This window comes from Phalaenopsis equestris, unplaced genomic scaffold (genome assembly GCF_001263595.1).
Source record: "Phalaenopsis equestris unplaced genomic scaffold, ASM126359v1 Scaffold000107, whole genome shotgun sequence".
In the NCBI taxonomy this organism is placed as follows: domain Eukaryota; kingdom Viridiplantae; phylum Streptophyta; class Magnoliopsida; order Asparagales; family Orchidaceae; genus Phalaenopsis; species Phalaenopsis equestris.
Genome location: NW_018164549.1, coordinates 6,445,607 through 6,462,454, shown reverse-complemented (window position 1 = coordinate 6,462,454; position 16,848 = coordinate 6,445,607).

Sequence of the window (16,848 nt, the reverse complement as noted above, 5' to 3'; positions counted from 1 at the left end):
TATATATAATTTTAATGAGCACCTTGAAGTTGGGAAGATCAATACTAACTAAAGAGAATCCGATGATTTCTTATATAGTTGTCACTCAGTTGACCTATCAACTAGATTTATCGATATCCAAAAGGATTTCATTGACCAACATGCAATCACACATATGCATACAAAATCTTCATAGTTATGATTAGGGGTGTAAACGAGCCGAACACGAGCGAGCCCAGACTCGGCTAGTGTTCGGCTCGTTTATATTTCGAGCTCAAAAAGTGTGTTCGTGTTCGGCTTGTTTGCTTATCGAGTCGAACACGAGTCGTTCATGAACAAACAGTCGTTTTGACAACCCTAATTTTGTAGTCATAAGATATTAAGAATTGGGGCAAGATTTAAGACATCATTTGAATATAATATAATAATTTGTATTTTATTTTCATCATTAATACTTTTAATTGATTAAAAATCTTTGTAGCCTTGTAGTCAATTAACTTTTTTTAAAATACTTCTCATCAAAGATATATATATAAATGATTAGTAGTATTTCGAGCCAAAACGAGCCGAATACGAACGAACAAATCTTTGTTCTTGTTGTTCGTGTTCGGCTCGTTAACTTTGAGAAAGAGCCGCAAGCTTCTTAACAAATCGAACACGAGTTGTTCAGGAACAACGAGCCGTTTTGACAGCCCTAGTTATGATATATAAGAAATGTGCTACTCACACATGCTTGGAATATGACAAAAATTTATATGCAGCTTAATAAATGTAGTCCAAGGAAAGAAAACATAAAAATTATAATATTTAATCAAATATGCAAGAAGTTTTGTGACAACAAATTGAAGAAGCTAATTACTTCATTACGAGCAAAAAATGATACATATTACAAAACAAATTAAGATCAATAAAGTAGCAAGGGCGTGATTGAAATGTTTCAAAATAGCTATGAATCAACTATAAATAACAGTTATTAATGCTTTTAACTAGGAATGACACATTTATCTTTTAAGAAAAAAAAGTTACTTACCTCGATGAATCCAAAAAAGACACTAATTAGTCTTTCATTAATTCAAATAATACTGATGAGTGGGCTCTATATAAATTAAAATAAAAATAAATATAATTGTGCGATTAATCATAATTATTCATTAAATTAGGTGTAACCTAATTAACATTTAATAATAATAATAATAATAATATTATTATTATTATTATTATGATTATTATCATTATTATTTTAAATCTTTTTTATTATATTTTTAAAAGATATAAATTGTGAACTTAATTAAAGTTAACTTTAACTAAAATAATTAAAACAATTTGTACACTATATAGATGAATATATATAAAATTACAATAATTTAATAGAAAAAAAATAATAATTAAGGAAGGGAAGGGAGGGGGAGAGAGCGTCACCTTCCTCAAAGGTCTTGGATATGAGCTTAGTGGAAAGAGGAGGAAGGTGGGAGGTTTGGAGGTCTTTGTGCGTGGCGAGCCCAATGTTGTCTTCCCAGCTAGCCTTAATAACTACTGTATCACAAGGATTCGGTCACCAAGGCGATGGTTTTGGGTGAAACAGTGAGAAAGGGAGGTGATTCAGAGACTACGTGAAGAGAGGGCTGTGAAGTTAGATCCTTGCAATCCATATAAATAGAAGAGAAGAGTTAGTGTAGTAGATCGAATCAAGACAGGGATAAGGGAAAGTAGGAAAGAGAAAAGGAAAGAATTGTGGGAGTAAAAATATGGAAGGTGGCAGCGGAGTGATCGAAGGAAAGATGGAGAAAAAGAATTTTTGCATGATTTATGTGATCAATGGTGGCACGAGAACGATTAGGAGAGAGAGAAAGTTTTTTTCGATTCTTACATAGTCCCCAAATTTATATCTTACTTCTGAAATAATTGTGGGTATTTTATGATCATCTTATCTTTTACCTCCCAAGTTGCTTCTCGCTCTTTCTGATTCTTTGATGGTACTTTGACAAAAGGTATTAACAGACCATGAAGTTGTCGAACTTCAAGCTTCTGTTTGGGGCAGCTGCAGCTTCTCAGCTTTTCAGCTGCCGCCGGGCTGCCCCCGGAGTGTGGGAAAGCTAGCCGCCTGTTTATTACAGTTGTGTGAAAACAGTTGTAGGAAAATTGTTTCTTGAACAATGACCATCCTTTTGGTTTTCAAAGCCAAACTTCAGACGCCAACAAAATGAAGGATTTTTTTTAATACTTAACACACATACCATTTTCTGGTTTTCTTAATATATAAGCAAATACAAATTATAACTGCACAATAATTGCACGTCACATTTTTTTCTGAAAATAAAAACTAACCACATAACAGTTTTCCTAACCGCCTAAAATATGAAAAATGTTCAAAAACATAAATAATTTCTGGAGACAACTAGATTAACTCAACAATCTCCTCCTTAAGCTTGTTGTCCTTCACTGACGATTCACACACCAATCTTTTCTCTTATCTCCAAAAACTTCAATCTTGTAAGTGACTTATCAGCACGCTGATCTTCTGTGCAAATATGTTGAATTTCAATCATTCCAGATTCAACACAATCTCTAATGTAGTGAAATCGGGTATCAATATGTTTGCTCCTCTCATGGTTTGCTCCTCTCATGGTATAAACTGAATTCTTGCTTAATGCAATTGCGGACTGATTATCAAACTTCAGAACTACTTTCTTAACTTTGGTTTTTAACAAATCTGCCAATAGTCATCCCAGCCACACTCCTTGACACACTGCTGCACAGGCAGGGATGTACTCCGCTTCACAGGAAGATAACACAACCACTTTCTGTTTTTGTGAACACCAACTAATAGGACTTGACCCAAGAAAAAGTATTAAACCTGAGGTACTTTTTCTATCATTAGTATCACCACCTAGATCACTATCTAAGTAACCGATCAGCTCCAAGCTTCCTTTCTTCTTCTCATAAACACAACCGAGGTTTAAAGTTCCTTTCACGTTATGTGCTTCACTACGACCATGTGCTCCGTTGTGGGATTTTCCATGTATCTACTCACCATGCCAACAGAGAATGTCAAATCTGGGCGCGTGTGCAGTAGATATCTTAAACTGCTAACAATACTTTGGTACAAGTTGTTTCTACAGGTGGACTTGTGCTTTCCTTACTCAGTTTTAGACGAGGTTCCATCAAAATTTGCGAAGGGTTGTAATCTTTCATGCTGCATTTGTCTAAAATCTTTCTTGCATATGCTGACTGATTAAGTGTAATCTTTTTAGAATTTTGACATACTTCAATTCCCAAATAGTAACTTAGTAACCCAAGGTCACTCATGCTAAACAATTTCTTCATCTGTGATTTGAACTTGTCTATGTCTTGAATACACTCTCCAATGATGATTAAATCATCCACGTAAACTCCAACAATTAAAATCCTTTTACCTTGATTTCTCATGTACATGACATGCTCTAAAGAACACCTCTCAAAATCGAGTTTCCTCAATGACTTGTCCAGTTTTGAGTTCCAGACTTTAGGTGCTTGTCGCAAACCGTACAATGCTTTGTGCAGTTTTAACACCTTGTGCTCTTCTCCCTTTATTTCAAATCCCGACGGTCATACGACATACACTTCCTCTTCCAAATCACTGTTGAGGAAGGCTGTCTTCACATCCATATGATGAACCTCCCATCCCTTCATGTGCCGCAATATAGATGTCGGCACTATTTTTGGTGTGGGGTTTGTATATTAAAAAGTAGCACATATTTCATGAAAACTAACAAGATGTAAGTTAGGACCTTCAACAGATGTTCCTCCAAACTGATTATTTTGTACCATTTGGATAATAGTAGGTTTAAGCTCAAATGAATTAGCAGCAACATCAGGATTTTGAATAGTTAAGTGAAGTTCATCTGTTGTCGGATTAGCATAATCTTTTAAAGATCTTTGTCAATTTTCATTTATTTGATTATCGAAGTTATTCGCTATTTTTTTCAAAATTTTAATTTCTTTTTTTCTTGTTTTCAAATTTTTCTAATAGTACGTTCTAATTCTGAATTGTAAGGTACTAAACCTTCAGATCCAATATTTCGCATAAGCAAATATAATAAGCAAAGAAAAAAATTTCTTAAAAATACCCTTAAATATATAGTTTTATATTTTTGAATTTTTTTATTTTATAATTTTTTTAATATTTTGTATTTTGTATATTTTTATCTCTAAATTTCCTAATTTACCAAATCTATTTAATTTACCATTACCTTCCCCGGTAACGATGCCAAAAACTTGATCCCGAGGAAATATAGTTGTGTAAAAATTATAAAGTTGACTCTGCTATGTAATAGTGCTGAAACCTCGATGCTTTATATATAATTAAGAAATTTAAGCAATTAATGTTGGGATTCTACACAAGTATATGTATCGTTATCAAGTAATAAAAGACTTTCTATTTAAGCCCCAAATATCGATCCCACGGGGAAGGTTTAAATTTGAAATGATAAATTAAAAAGTAAAATGAAATTACTGTCACTAATTTCGAATGTTGAGATATTATCAGAACTAAATTATTTAACTACAAGCAAAACTGAAATGCAAAGTTTAAACAATAACTACTAAATTATTAAACTATTAAACTATATTTATGTAATGAAGATTTCTTATATAAAAAAACATCTTTCCCACTATAACGAGATTTTGGTAAAATGAGGTGAGATAAATGGTTAGAATATGTATTGTGTCAAATAGGAGCAGTTTTACTTTTCTACCCCGATACAGTGTTATAGAAAATCAATGGCTAATCTCAGGTTTAGTCTCTAAATCCGTAGCTAGGTTAGGAGGATATTGGCTCCCACTTCCCTTTCCTGAAGGCTAACTCTCGCTTTAGCTCTTAAACACTAAGACTGAATTGGGAATTTTTAGTCTTTCACTCTAAAATCTCTAATTCTACACCCAACAATGTATATTTCGCTATTTATTTGCACTTAATACCATGAATGAAATACTCCTTCATGGACATAAACACTAACAAGGTTTATAGTTATCATTTCCCTAGTTGTTTAAATTTCCCAATGGGTTCGCAGGATTATTCCCCCATTGTGGATTTATGGAGTTAGTATTATTCCAGAAATGGAGTTATTATTATTCCAACATAAATTAGGGTGATTTTTCGGAGTTAGTATTATTCCAACATAAATTAGGGTGATTTTTCTAACCAAGAATATAATAATTTCAATGGGGATTAATAGTTCAGTTATTTATTGCATTTAAAGTTTCATATGATGATTGAGAATCTATCATTTGTCCCAATGAATTTTCCTCAAGCACAGGAGGTGTCTGAGAATAATTCATCACATATTGATCTACATATTGATCTATCTTTGATCTATCTTCTTTGATATTCCAACAATTTGAGAAGCCAAAATAGATATTGCAACATTATCATGAATACTAGCTACTCTTTGTGGAGTTACCCTTTCAGAGAGCCATTGAAAATTATTAGTAGCCATCTCTTAAATTAAAGATTATGCTTCATCAAATGGGATTACGCTTCATCAAATGGTTTTGATATTAACGATCCCCCAGCAGCAGTGTCAATTATAGATCTAAGAAATCCATCTAATACATTATAAAAAGTTTGAATTATTAACCAATCTGGTAACACATGGTGTGGACACTTCATAAGGAGATCTTTAAATCGCTCCCAAGTTTCATATATTGATTCTCCTTCAAACTGACAAAAAGATGTGATATCATTTTTAAACTTAGCAATTTTTTTATGGTGAGAAAATTTTAAAAAAAATTTTTGTGATAATTCTACCCAAAATTTGATAGATCTAGGTGCTAAAGAGTTTAACCACATCTTAGCTTTATCCCTTAATAAAAAAGGAAAAAGTCTAAGTCTGATGGCATCATTCAACACTCCATCATATTTAACTGTAGCACATAATTCCTGTAGCACATAATTCTGCACATAATTCTAGATAACTAGCAAGATGAAAGTTAGGATCTTTAATTGGTGTTCTCCCAAAATAATTATTTTGTACCATTTGGATAATAGGAAGGTTAAGCTCAAATGAATTAACAGCTACAACTTGGTTTTATATACTTGATCCCGATGAAATATAGTCGTGTAAAAATTATAAAGTTGACTCCGCTATATAACGGTGCCAAAAACTTGATGCTCTGTATATAATAAAGAAATTTAAGCAATTAATATTGGGTTTCTACACAAGTATACATATCGTTATCAAGTAATAAAGGACTTTCTATTTAAGCCCCAAATATTGATCCCACGGGGAAGGTTTAAATTTAAAATGATAAATTAACTAGGAAATTCACATAAAGTAAAATGAAATTACTGTCATTAATTTTGAATGTTGAGATATTATCAGAACTAAATTATTTAACTACTAAATTATTAAACAATTAAACTATTAAACTATGTTTATGTGATGAAGATTTCTAATGTGAAAAAGCATCTTTCCCACTACAATGATATTTTGTAAAATGAGATGAGATAAATGGTTAGAATATGTATTGAGATAAATAGGATCAGTTTTAATTTTCTACCCTGATACGGTGTTATAGAAAATCATTGGCTAATCTTAGGTTTAGTCCCTAAAGGTTTAGTTCCTAAATCCGTGGCTATGCTAGGAGGATACTGGCTCCCACTCCAGAGCTCCCACTTCCCTTCCCCTAAAGGCTAACTCTAGCTTTAGCTCTTAAACACTGAGACCGAAATGGGGATTTTTAGTCTTTCACCCTAAAATCTCCAATTCTACACCCAACAAAGTATATTTCCCTATTTATTTTTACTTAATTCCATGAACGAAATTCTCCTTCATGGAATCAAATGTGATCCTCACTTTATTGTATAACTCGTACTCCATTTCCTGAATTATATGTTTCACAATAAATTTTAACAATTTAATTGGCCAGATCAAAAAGTAAAGTAAGTTTGGAGTTGAAAAACCATCATAATTTATTTTATATTTTAACATTGGCACATCCATATTATCTATTTATTTCACCATATCTCAAATTTGGAAGAAAGATAAAGGAAACTACTCAGACTTCATGAGAAAGATACAACAAAACACAAATCTCATATATAAAAGAAAGTTCATACAACATTATTAAGCAAACAACACTTATTTGAAACTCTTTCTCAAAGCAAATCCCTTGTAGTCTCTCTTAGGAAATGTAGAAAGTAGAAATCTCTCACTTTTCTCCTTCTCCAACAACTCTTAGAGAAGAATTCACACTTAATCTCACCACAAAAACTCTAAATTATAAGAATAATGGACTCTAAATGGTTGTGGAATGAAATGAAAGAGACACTGGCGCTGTCGGCGCCAGCAGTCTTCTATTTAATTCACTGCTCTATGTTAAACGACACTGTCAACACCCAATCTAGCGCTGAACAAATTTTCATATTCTCTATTTTGACTCCAAATTTCATTCTTTTTGCTTCATTTTTTCTCCAAGTCCTAAAAATCAACAACCTGTAAGAAAACATAAAAAATACCTTCTATTAATGTGCAATATCACCAAGAATGAGTATAAAATATGGGTCTAAAAATGGAAAAATGTATATATTTTTGGAATATCAATACTCAAGTGAATTTCATCTATTATAGGATTGACATAATCTCTTAAAGTTCTTTGATGATGTTCACTTTCAATTTCTTGATTATTTAAGTTTTTAACCATTTTTTTTCAAATTATCTAATTCTTTTTATTATTTTCAATTTTTTCTAATAGTTTTTTCTAACTCTTAATCATAAGAGAAAAATTCACTAATCCTTCAAATCTTAAACTATACATACACAAACACAATAAGCAGTTAAAATAAGTAAACACATTTAAAATTTAAAAACATTTATTAAACTACAAATTTTCTTAATATAACTTTTTTAGTTCAAACAAAGTCTTTTAAATTATAAAGTAATTTATCATTACCTCACAGACAACGGTGCCAAAAACTGGATGTGGGGTTTCAATATGCATTTGTTGGCACTATTTTAGTTAAGAAGGAGTTGCCCGTTGGAAGTTTTCGGTCAACGTAATTGAAATCTCGTCGCGTGCTTTGAAAGGAAATTTTAATTTACATATATATATTAGTTTTAGAAAAATATTAAATCAAACTGACCCCATATTTTTCATAGTTTAAATGAAAGAGCATTATACCTCAAACCCTGTATCTATCTTAAAGGATAAACATAAGACTTGAGGATGATGCTCGATCAAATATACTAAAAAATATATGACATCCGTTTGGTCTGCGAAACCATTTTATGTGTCGATAATTTTTCCTCCTTAATATGAAAAATTAAATAGAGTTTATTTTAAGTTGGGTTCAGACAAGCTTCCTATAAGGGCAAGCCCCTGTAGTTAATTACATCTTAGATAACCGAAGTCACAAACCGAAGTCACCTATAAAAATCAAGGGATACTATCTTCAAGGAGTTCAAAGAATAGGACTTTTCAACGAGATCAGACAGATGAGTTCAAAAGGATAGGACTTTTCAACAAAATTGGACAAAGAGGTGTGAAATGGGAATGACTCAAATTTGGAACATTTTATTTTTAGAATCTAAAGGAGGAAGAACTAGGGGGTTTCGTGGATCCGGAGGAGAACCTCGGTGACTTCCCAATCTATCCTATTGTTTGGCTTCAATTTTGAGGAGAAATCATTTGAATGTTTCATTTGAATGTTTCATCCTTCCAATTTTATTAGTTAGGGCTTACATTTGTGTGAAACGATCACACAAATAGCCAGGAAGATGTGAGGGTTTAGGTCGTGACGGATGATAACTTTAGAATCCTAAGACGAGTTAGGGCTTATATTGTACAGCAGAGCTATACAAAGGCCTAAAGATAAGGTGAGGGTGTATGTTGCATAAGCGAACTACCCCGAAGACCTATGGCTTGGATGTTTAATTCTAAGGAAGGAAATTGGTTTAGTTGATGTAGACAAGTTTTGCTGTTGAAGATGGTCGTGCTGCCCACCATGCTAGCTGCAAGTTCCTCGTCGTGGTGAGTTTAAGTTTTCTAAGGTGTGAGGATATAATGTCAAATCAGGTGGCCTAATGGTTATAGTTCTTTAAAAATTTATGGGGGAATATTAGAGTTGATTAGAGTGACACCGTTTAGGATCCTACGGTTCCCTCGTTCTGGTACCACTATTTTCTATTGGATTCACTAAGTCTAAATGAATTTACTAAACCCAACTTAATGAGTTCCATATTTTCATTTAGATTATAGGACGCGTCGTTAGCAATCGTAGGTTACCTTCTTTGAGGGATCCCCGATCATCCGATAGAGATGTCTTAATTTAGTTGCAGTTTTGGTTTTATGTGATGTTTGTGACTAAATTTTAAGTTTTCTTATATTTTGAATGTTGTCGAGGTGATTTTAACTTGGTTGATTTTAGTTTTGTTTTTGACGACTATCCTAGCAGTTCTGGTTTTCACGCATGGTGACATCGTTATTTAACATGCAAGCTTTGTAAGCATAAAAAACAGTGTGGAAAGTATATAAAAAAAGACGGTACTGGAAATTGTAAAAAGAGTACCTGATGAGTCTTCTCGTTCCACCACCTGAAACTCAAAATGCATGTAAGGGCATTTTATGTAAAGTGGAAAAATAAGGTTCTAATGATTTACTAAATCCTAAATCATATCTTAGTGAACCCCTATTAATTCAATTAAGGATGATCTTATTAAGTGAGACATAGTGAGTTTATTAGACCTCCGAGGTATCTAATAGGTCAGGAGAAAAAGCACGTCCATACTTCCCCGTCACTGCCTGGTGAAAAGTCTCGAGCTCATTTAAACTTATTATGTTGCTAATAATTCATCCTCTAAATATCTCTAGTGTTTAGTGAACATCGATTTTTCAATTATCCCTAAGAGTAGGGTAATCATTATTTGTCATTCAATTTGAGAATTATGTGGGTGAAGACCTTCAAAAAGGGTAAGTTTTCAAAAAGGGTAAGTTAATGTTATTAAGACACTTAGCCAATTTTAGCTTTAACTGGGGCTTGTAGTGTTCAATTTCTAGTAAAATTCACTTTTCTAATCCTCATTTAACTCAATTTGATTTAGCTTAGGTCACTACTAAGCCCTTAAGACCTTGGTGGATGTCTTAGTCATTTTGAAAGACATCAAGTTTAAGTGATAATAATTCGTCATCAAAACATTTGAATGTCACTTGAACATCAAATAGGGGTATTAAATTAATGAGTTATTAACACCCAAAATCATTCTCCTAAGCCTAGGATCACTTAATTTACTAGACTTCCAAATTTTAATAATTTAGGAAATTACAAATTTATCCTTTAATTAGAAAAAAAATGAGATTGGTTTCTTACAAACTAATCTTTTGTGTTTTAGTCATCCAAATAAATTAATTAGGATAAAAAAAGGTTGCCCATTTCCTTTTCTTGAATTAAGCCTAAATGTTAATTAAGGCCAAATTATCAAAGTTATAATTTTCAAAGTTATACTTTTGCCCTTAAGGCTTTATCACTTCATAATTTATCAAATTTAATTCAAATGACTTTAGAATTTTCATCCTACCTTACTCATGGGTCACTTAAGACATTAGAGGAGAAAATGTGATTTTTCAAATTTTAATTTAATTTATATAATTATTGATATGCAAAAATAGGGTTTTTTAAAGAAAGTTCCATATCGTGACCAAGACAGAGCCTAATCCCTTGAAATTTTTACTGGAGGTAGACTTAGACCATAAAACCATTGGGACCAAATTTCATGATTTTTTTAGTTATATTTGGATTATTATAATTATGTTAATTTTTGGAGTGTTAATTAATTATAAAGTATTTTAAATGTGAAAAATTAAGTTTTGCATTTTTATTAAATCTCACTAAGGTCAAAGAACCCAGAGAAATAAATTTCACTTTTTTTTTACTTTTCTTTGAATTATTAGAATTATTTAAGTGAAAGGTTAAGAGAAATCATTTTTTAGCTTTTAAAAATTATTTTTAGCTTTAAAATTCAATATCTTCACTCACAAAAATTAGGAAAATTATTCCAATTGCTTCTAAGTGCTTAGGAAACAATTGAGAATATTTTCATGAATTTTATCAATTTTTTGATTTTTATTAATTTTTAATTATTTAAATATTAAAATAGGCTTAAAAATGAAGTTTTTATTTTAATTACAATTTTATTTTTAGAAAATTTTCCTGATAATACAGAGCTCCCAAAACCAATTTTTATAATTTTTTTATTATATTTTAATTATTAAAAATTATTTTAGTGCCAAAAATGTCATTTACCTTAGAAAATTAAGTTCTGTTATCAAATGAACTTCTAATGACTTGAAATTTTTATGGGGAGTTCTCTAAACTTTAGATTACAGTAGAGGTTAAAAATCAAGTCATTTAGACATTTATTTTTACCAAATCAAATTTCTTTGTGTTTCAGGATTTTGTGAGAGTTAAGTCTGCTCTTAATGACTTGGCCCATGAAAATTTTTCCAAAGGGTTCTCTGGTCAAAGTAAACCTTTCAAAATTTCCTTGGATTTTTCTAAATAACATGCTTATTATTATAATTAATTTATGCAAATAGTAGACATAAACTCAAAAAATATGGATCTCTATCTAGAGGTCTTCTCTGACCTTGGAACAATCAGAGAATATCCCCCATGACAGAGGCAACAACATGCCAAAATATCAAGCTATGGTGAAATTTCTACATGCATGGAGACTTAGAAAACTCAAAACCATATTTAATTAATTAAAAATAAAACAAGAATCAAATAAACTTCAAACCATTTTCATACTGTTCTCCTCTGTTCACTAAGCAAGAAGGTATTTTTATTTTATTTTTCTGATTTTTCTATACAAAGATATGAATTTTTAAAGATCAGGCATTTAAATAAATCAGAAAATACCCCTTTTTTTTTAACTTACCATGCGGCGTTGACTGGATCCTAGGCAGCTCTGAACGGCGACGCGACGCTCTCCCATTCGCTGTGCTTTCCACCTTGGCATGCCACACGACCCGCGGTTCATGCACTAAGAGTTCGTCCTGCTAGATCTCGTTCGTTGACGAGATAAATGTGCAATCGGACGGCTCCCTGTCATTGTCCCAAAGTGACCTAACCTGAGAACCGTCCACACTAAAACCTTAAGATCTCCCTCTAGACTCAACCAAATCTCATGGGGTTTGTTTTTAGAGTTTCATCTACTCAAGGCGAACCTATCTATATGGATTATACGGTATGAAATACAGTAAATACATATGGAGAGTAAAAATAGGCTCAGATTAGGGTTAAGGTTCAATATCTTTGTCTGAGAGGGGAGGCCTCAATCTGATGGTTGTAGTAGCTTAGATTGGGTCCAACGAACCTCCAGATGAAGTCTCAAGCCCTGGTGAATTGCCTAGGTATGAAATCAACCAATCTCGATTTTAGGTGTTGATTGAAGTCTATACTAGAGGCTATTTGAGAGGGGGCTTTTATGAGGGATCAACTCCTCTCAACAGAGGGAACCAGAGGGGGCAAATGGTGGGCTTGAACTGAGGAGGTCCCAGGGAGTCTCTGGAAGCAAATTGGCAGAGTTTCCTTAAGAAATTTTTAGCTCTTTGTCATTGGCCATGGAGGTGAGCTTTAAATAAAATGGCCTAAGCTGGCTGCCAGGGCCAATTGAGAGGTGGAAAATATTGCTTATGTGGAGGACAGAGAAACCCTAAAGAGCAGTTGAGCTGATTTGGCCTCTAGGTTTGAATTGGGTTGAATTTGTTGGTGGTGGCTCAATGTTTGGCCATTTTTCAACCATCAAGGTGACTGGGCGGCCAGCGAGTGGTCACCTCTTGGCTCAGGAAGGTCAGGGGGTGGCTAATGATGATTAACTCTCTATAACATTCAATGATGGAGGAGATTTTGTGGTTAAGGCCTAAAAAAGGGAATGAATCCCTTAATTTGGGGATCCATTGGTCCATAGCATGATTTGGTGGATTTAGGGTGGTTTAGCCTAGTCTAAGAAAAGGGCTTAGTGGTTGTGGTGGTCTTTGGTTGGCGAATTTGGCTTGATTAGTTCAAGTTTTGGTGAAGGGGTCCATGTAGGTCAAAATGGCTAAAGGTTTGATGTGTAGGATTTTTATGAAAAGTTTTCAACACAAATTCAAGCTTGGATTTAGTCTAAATTGGTCATATGAAAGGTGAATTTAAGTATAGGATTGAAATTGAAGAAAATTGGGCCCAAATTGATGGACATTTGAGGTGAGTTTGGGGAAATTGAGCTTTTAAAGGCAATTTGGGGGTTTTGGTCAAAATGGTCAAATTGGCCAAATTGGGTTCAATTGAAGGGTCCAAATTGGTTTTGGAGACATTTGGAGTCATTTTGGATGTTTTAGGAAAGTTTGGGGTGCCAAGGGTATTTTTGTAATTTTGGCAATTTGGGGGTATTTTGGTAATTTTGGATGATTTTGGGAAATTTGGGTATTCTCAAAAGATTTGAAATGATTTTTGAACAATTTTGGATATTTTGGGTGAATTCGAGGATTTTGACCAAATTTGGGATTTGGGGATGTTTAGGGAATTTCGGTAGGTTTGGGGGTGAAAGGTCAAATTGGATATTTTGGTAGGGTTGGGGTATCAACCACCTTACAAGAGCTATGGACCAATGGAATCCTCATTTGGGTCCTCTATGTATTTATCTTAGCTAAACCCTAGCCTAGGGCTAGTGGGTTTAGGGGATCATCTACACTAGTCTCCCAAAGGATCAAGGGATCAAAGTCAACAAATATTGGGTTTAGGGTTGTGAGGGATTGTGAGTGAGAGTGAGTGAAAGTGAGTGCCTTAGTTCCAGCACCCAGGGTCAACCCTAAGGGCAAGTAGCCCTATGGTAACTCACCTTGAGCTCCCCTATATTGACCCCACCTACTAAGCGCTAGCGGTTAGGACCAATATGTGGAACTTCAAGTTGAGTAAAGAGAAGAGTTTTGAGTTTCTAATGGTGAGGGTACCTTTTCTAGTTTTCTAAGAACTAAAGAGGAAAAATTAAACATCAACCAAAAGTGAGGTCAACAAATGGACCTCAAATAAGTGTAGTGTGCTGGGCAAACACACCGCGCTTATTAGCGTTGACCGATGAGATCAACAAAACAAACGCAGACTCCTACGTCACAGACTTAGAAGGAGGTCTAGAATTATGTGTGTTATTTGTTTCCACTAGGGAATTAGCAAGTGAATATTTGGGCGAAGTCAAGAAGTAGGAACTCTCGCTGGGGATTGGAGAGTGGGTTTGAGTTATCAAGTTTCAAGTATTTATAGAGAATGGGAATCAATATGTAAATGCTGACCCCAAGGTGGGAATTGAAATTTAGGTATCGATTCCAAAAAGAGAGTCGGAATTTAGGTACCGACCTCGAAAGAAGGGAACCAAAATTTAGGAACTTATCCCGAAATGAGAATTGAAATTTAGGTATTAATCTCAAAAAGAGGATCATAAGTTTGGGACCGACCTTGAAGCGAGGGAATCAGAAGTTAGGGACTGATTCCAAAACAAGAATTGAGATTTAAGGATCAAATACCAAAAAGAGGAACAAAAGTTAGGGACCAACCTCAAAGCGAGGGAATCAGAAGTTAGGGACTGATTCTGAAATGAGAATTGAAATTTAAGGATCAAATCTCAAAAAGAGGATCGAAAGTTAGGTACCGACCTCAAAGTGAGGGAATCAGAAGTTAGGGACTAATTCCGAAATGAAAATTGAAATCTAAGGATCAAATCTAAAAAAGAGGATCGGAAGTTAGGGATCGACCTCAAAATAAGGGAATCAGAAGTTAGAGACTGATTTTGAAATGAGAATTGAAATTTAAGGATCAAATGTAAAAAAGAGGATCGGAAGTTATGGACCGACCTCAAAGCGAGGGAATCAGAAGTTCGGGACTAATTCCAAAATGGCAATTGAAATTTAAGGATCAAATCTAAAAAAGAGGATCATAAGTTAGAGACCGACCTCAAAGCGAGAGAATCAGAAGTTAGGGACTGATTCTGAAATGAGAATTGAAATTTAAGGATCAAATCTCAAAAAGAGGATCGGAAGTTAGGGACAGACCTTAAAGTAAGGGAATTAGAAGTTAGAGACTGATTCCAAAATGAGAATTGAAATTTAAGGATCAAATCTCAAAAAGAGGAATCTCAAAAAGAGGATCAGAAGTTAGGGACTGACCTCAAAGCGAGAGAATCAAAAGTTAGGGACTGATTCCGAAATAAGAATTGAAATTTAAGGATCATATCTCAAAAAGAGATCCATAGATATAAAAAGCAAGGGAATCAGAAGTTAGGGATTGATTTCAAAATGAGAATTGAGATTTAAGGATCAAATCTCAAAGGAGGATCGAAAGTTATGGACTGACCTCAAAGCGAGGGAATCAGAAGTTGAGGACAGATTCCAAAATGAGAATTGAGATTTAAGGATCAAATCTGTGGTCGTGTTGCGTGAGCAAAGAGCTCAAAATCGAGATAAACAACTCAATAGATTTATTTTCATTTCTTGTTATTTTTATCATGTTTAGTTTTCAAAATATGTTTTTTCAAAATTTAATTTTTGTTGCTTGATTTTTTTTAAAAAAGAGAGTTTTTTTATTATATATTTTTTTTACTATCACCAATTTTTTTTTGTTTTGTTCTTCGTTCAATGTAATTTTGAACCAATGTATGATTCATGGCATTTATCCATCACACCAAAAAGGGTAATTGAGCAAACAAACAAAATTCTAAAAGAGATTTCATTAATCTGCTCCAATAAATGTTACAAATTGAGTGTAGGCCAAGGCTTAAAAAAGTGCAAAGGCCAAGGCTTAAAAAAGTGCAATTATGCTGACTGCATCAAAGTGCATCCAAAAATATCCCATGTCAAATACATATCATAGGCTGAGCATGTCTAATGCATATGATGTCTTCTGCGATAAGAATGCAGTAAAAAGGAATTCTCTGAGTGCCTATCTCTGGTGAGGCAAGCTCCTTATCAAGCTGGCCTTCTAAGCCACGCTCTAGGACAGAAGTTCCCTTTGCATGTACTTAAATGTGCAACCCTCTCATAGCTCGTACGGCAGTAGCTCTTCCAATTCTGGGTCCAGTCGGAATCCATATGGCATTTTTTTGTTGTCCCTTCTTTGAAAAGTTACAGACACCCTACGGTGTCGCACCCCTGGAATGCAGTGTTTGGTAACGTCTGCTCCGTTTCTTTTAAGAACTAGCACCGAACCAATAGGTAGCAGAATTTCCACGGCTCCTCTGAATTCATTAGGGTCAATGATATGTATTTATTTTCCAAATAGGATGTTGCTCTTTCTCATGAATGAGACCGTGCAGAAATGCCTCACAAAGTCATGGTCATGATGGTCAATAATGCCTCACAAAGTCATGATGGTCAATGTGCGGAGGTATGCAGTCTCCTTCATCATATATGTTTCTAATACATCTATTGGGAATACAGTTAGCTGACAGTATGCTCCATCAAACCATTCTTTTAATCATCCACTTTACATGGGAGGTAGCGGATCCACTGGATCATGTCTCAGAATCCCAGGAGGATTTCCTTGTTTATCGTTAATGAAGTTGTAATAGCAGCCACATTGTATGGTGATCCTGCCCTTTCCTCGCGGAATAGGTTCTTTCAATCAGTAGGCCTGCTTGACCCCTGTCTCTTAAATCAAAAATGCAGTTGAGAATATTTTGTTCATTGCTCTCAGAGAAGACCTTGGTATATAGCTCCAATCCTTCTAATATGTTGATGAACCTTCCTTGCACTTCTTCATAAAATTTGAAATCCCTTTTGCTTACCTTACTCATCTTGTAGTATTATGACGTACTGATAATTAGTGGTTGTTGGGGATGTTCCCTCATTTCGACGTCGACGGGA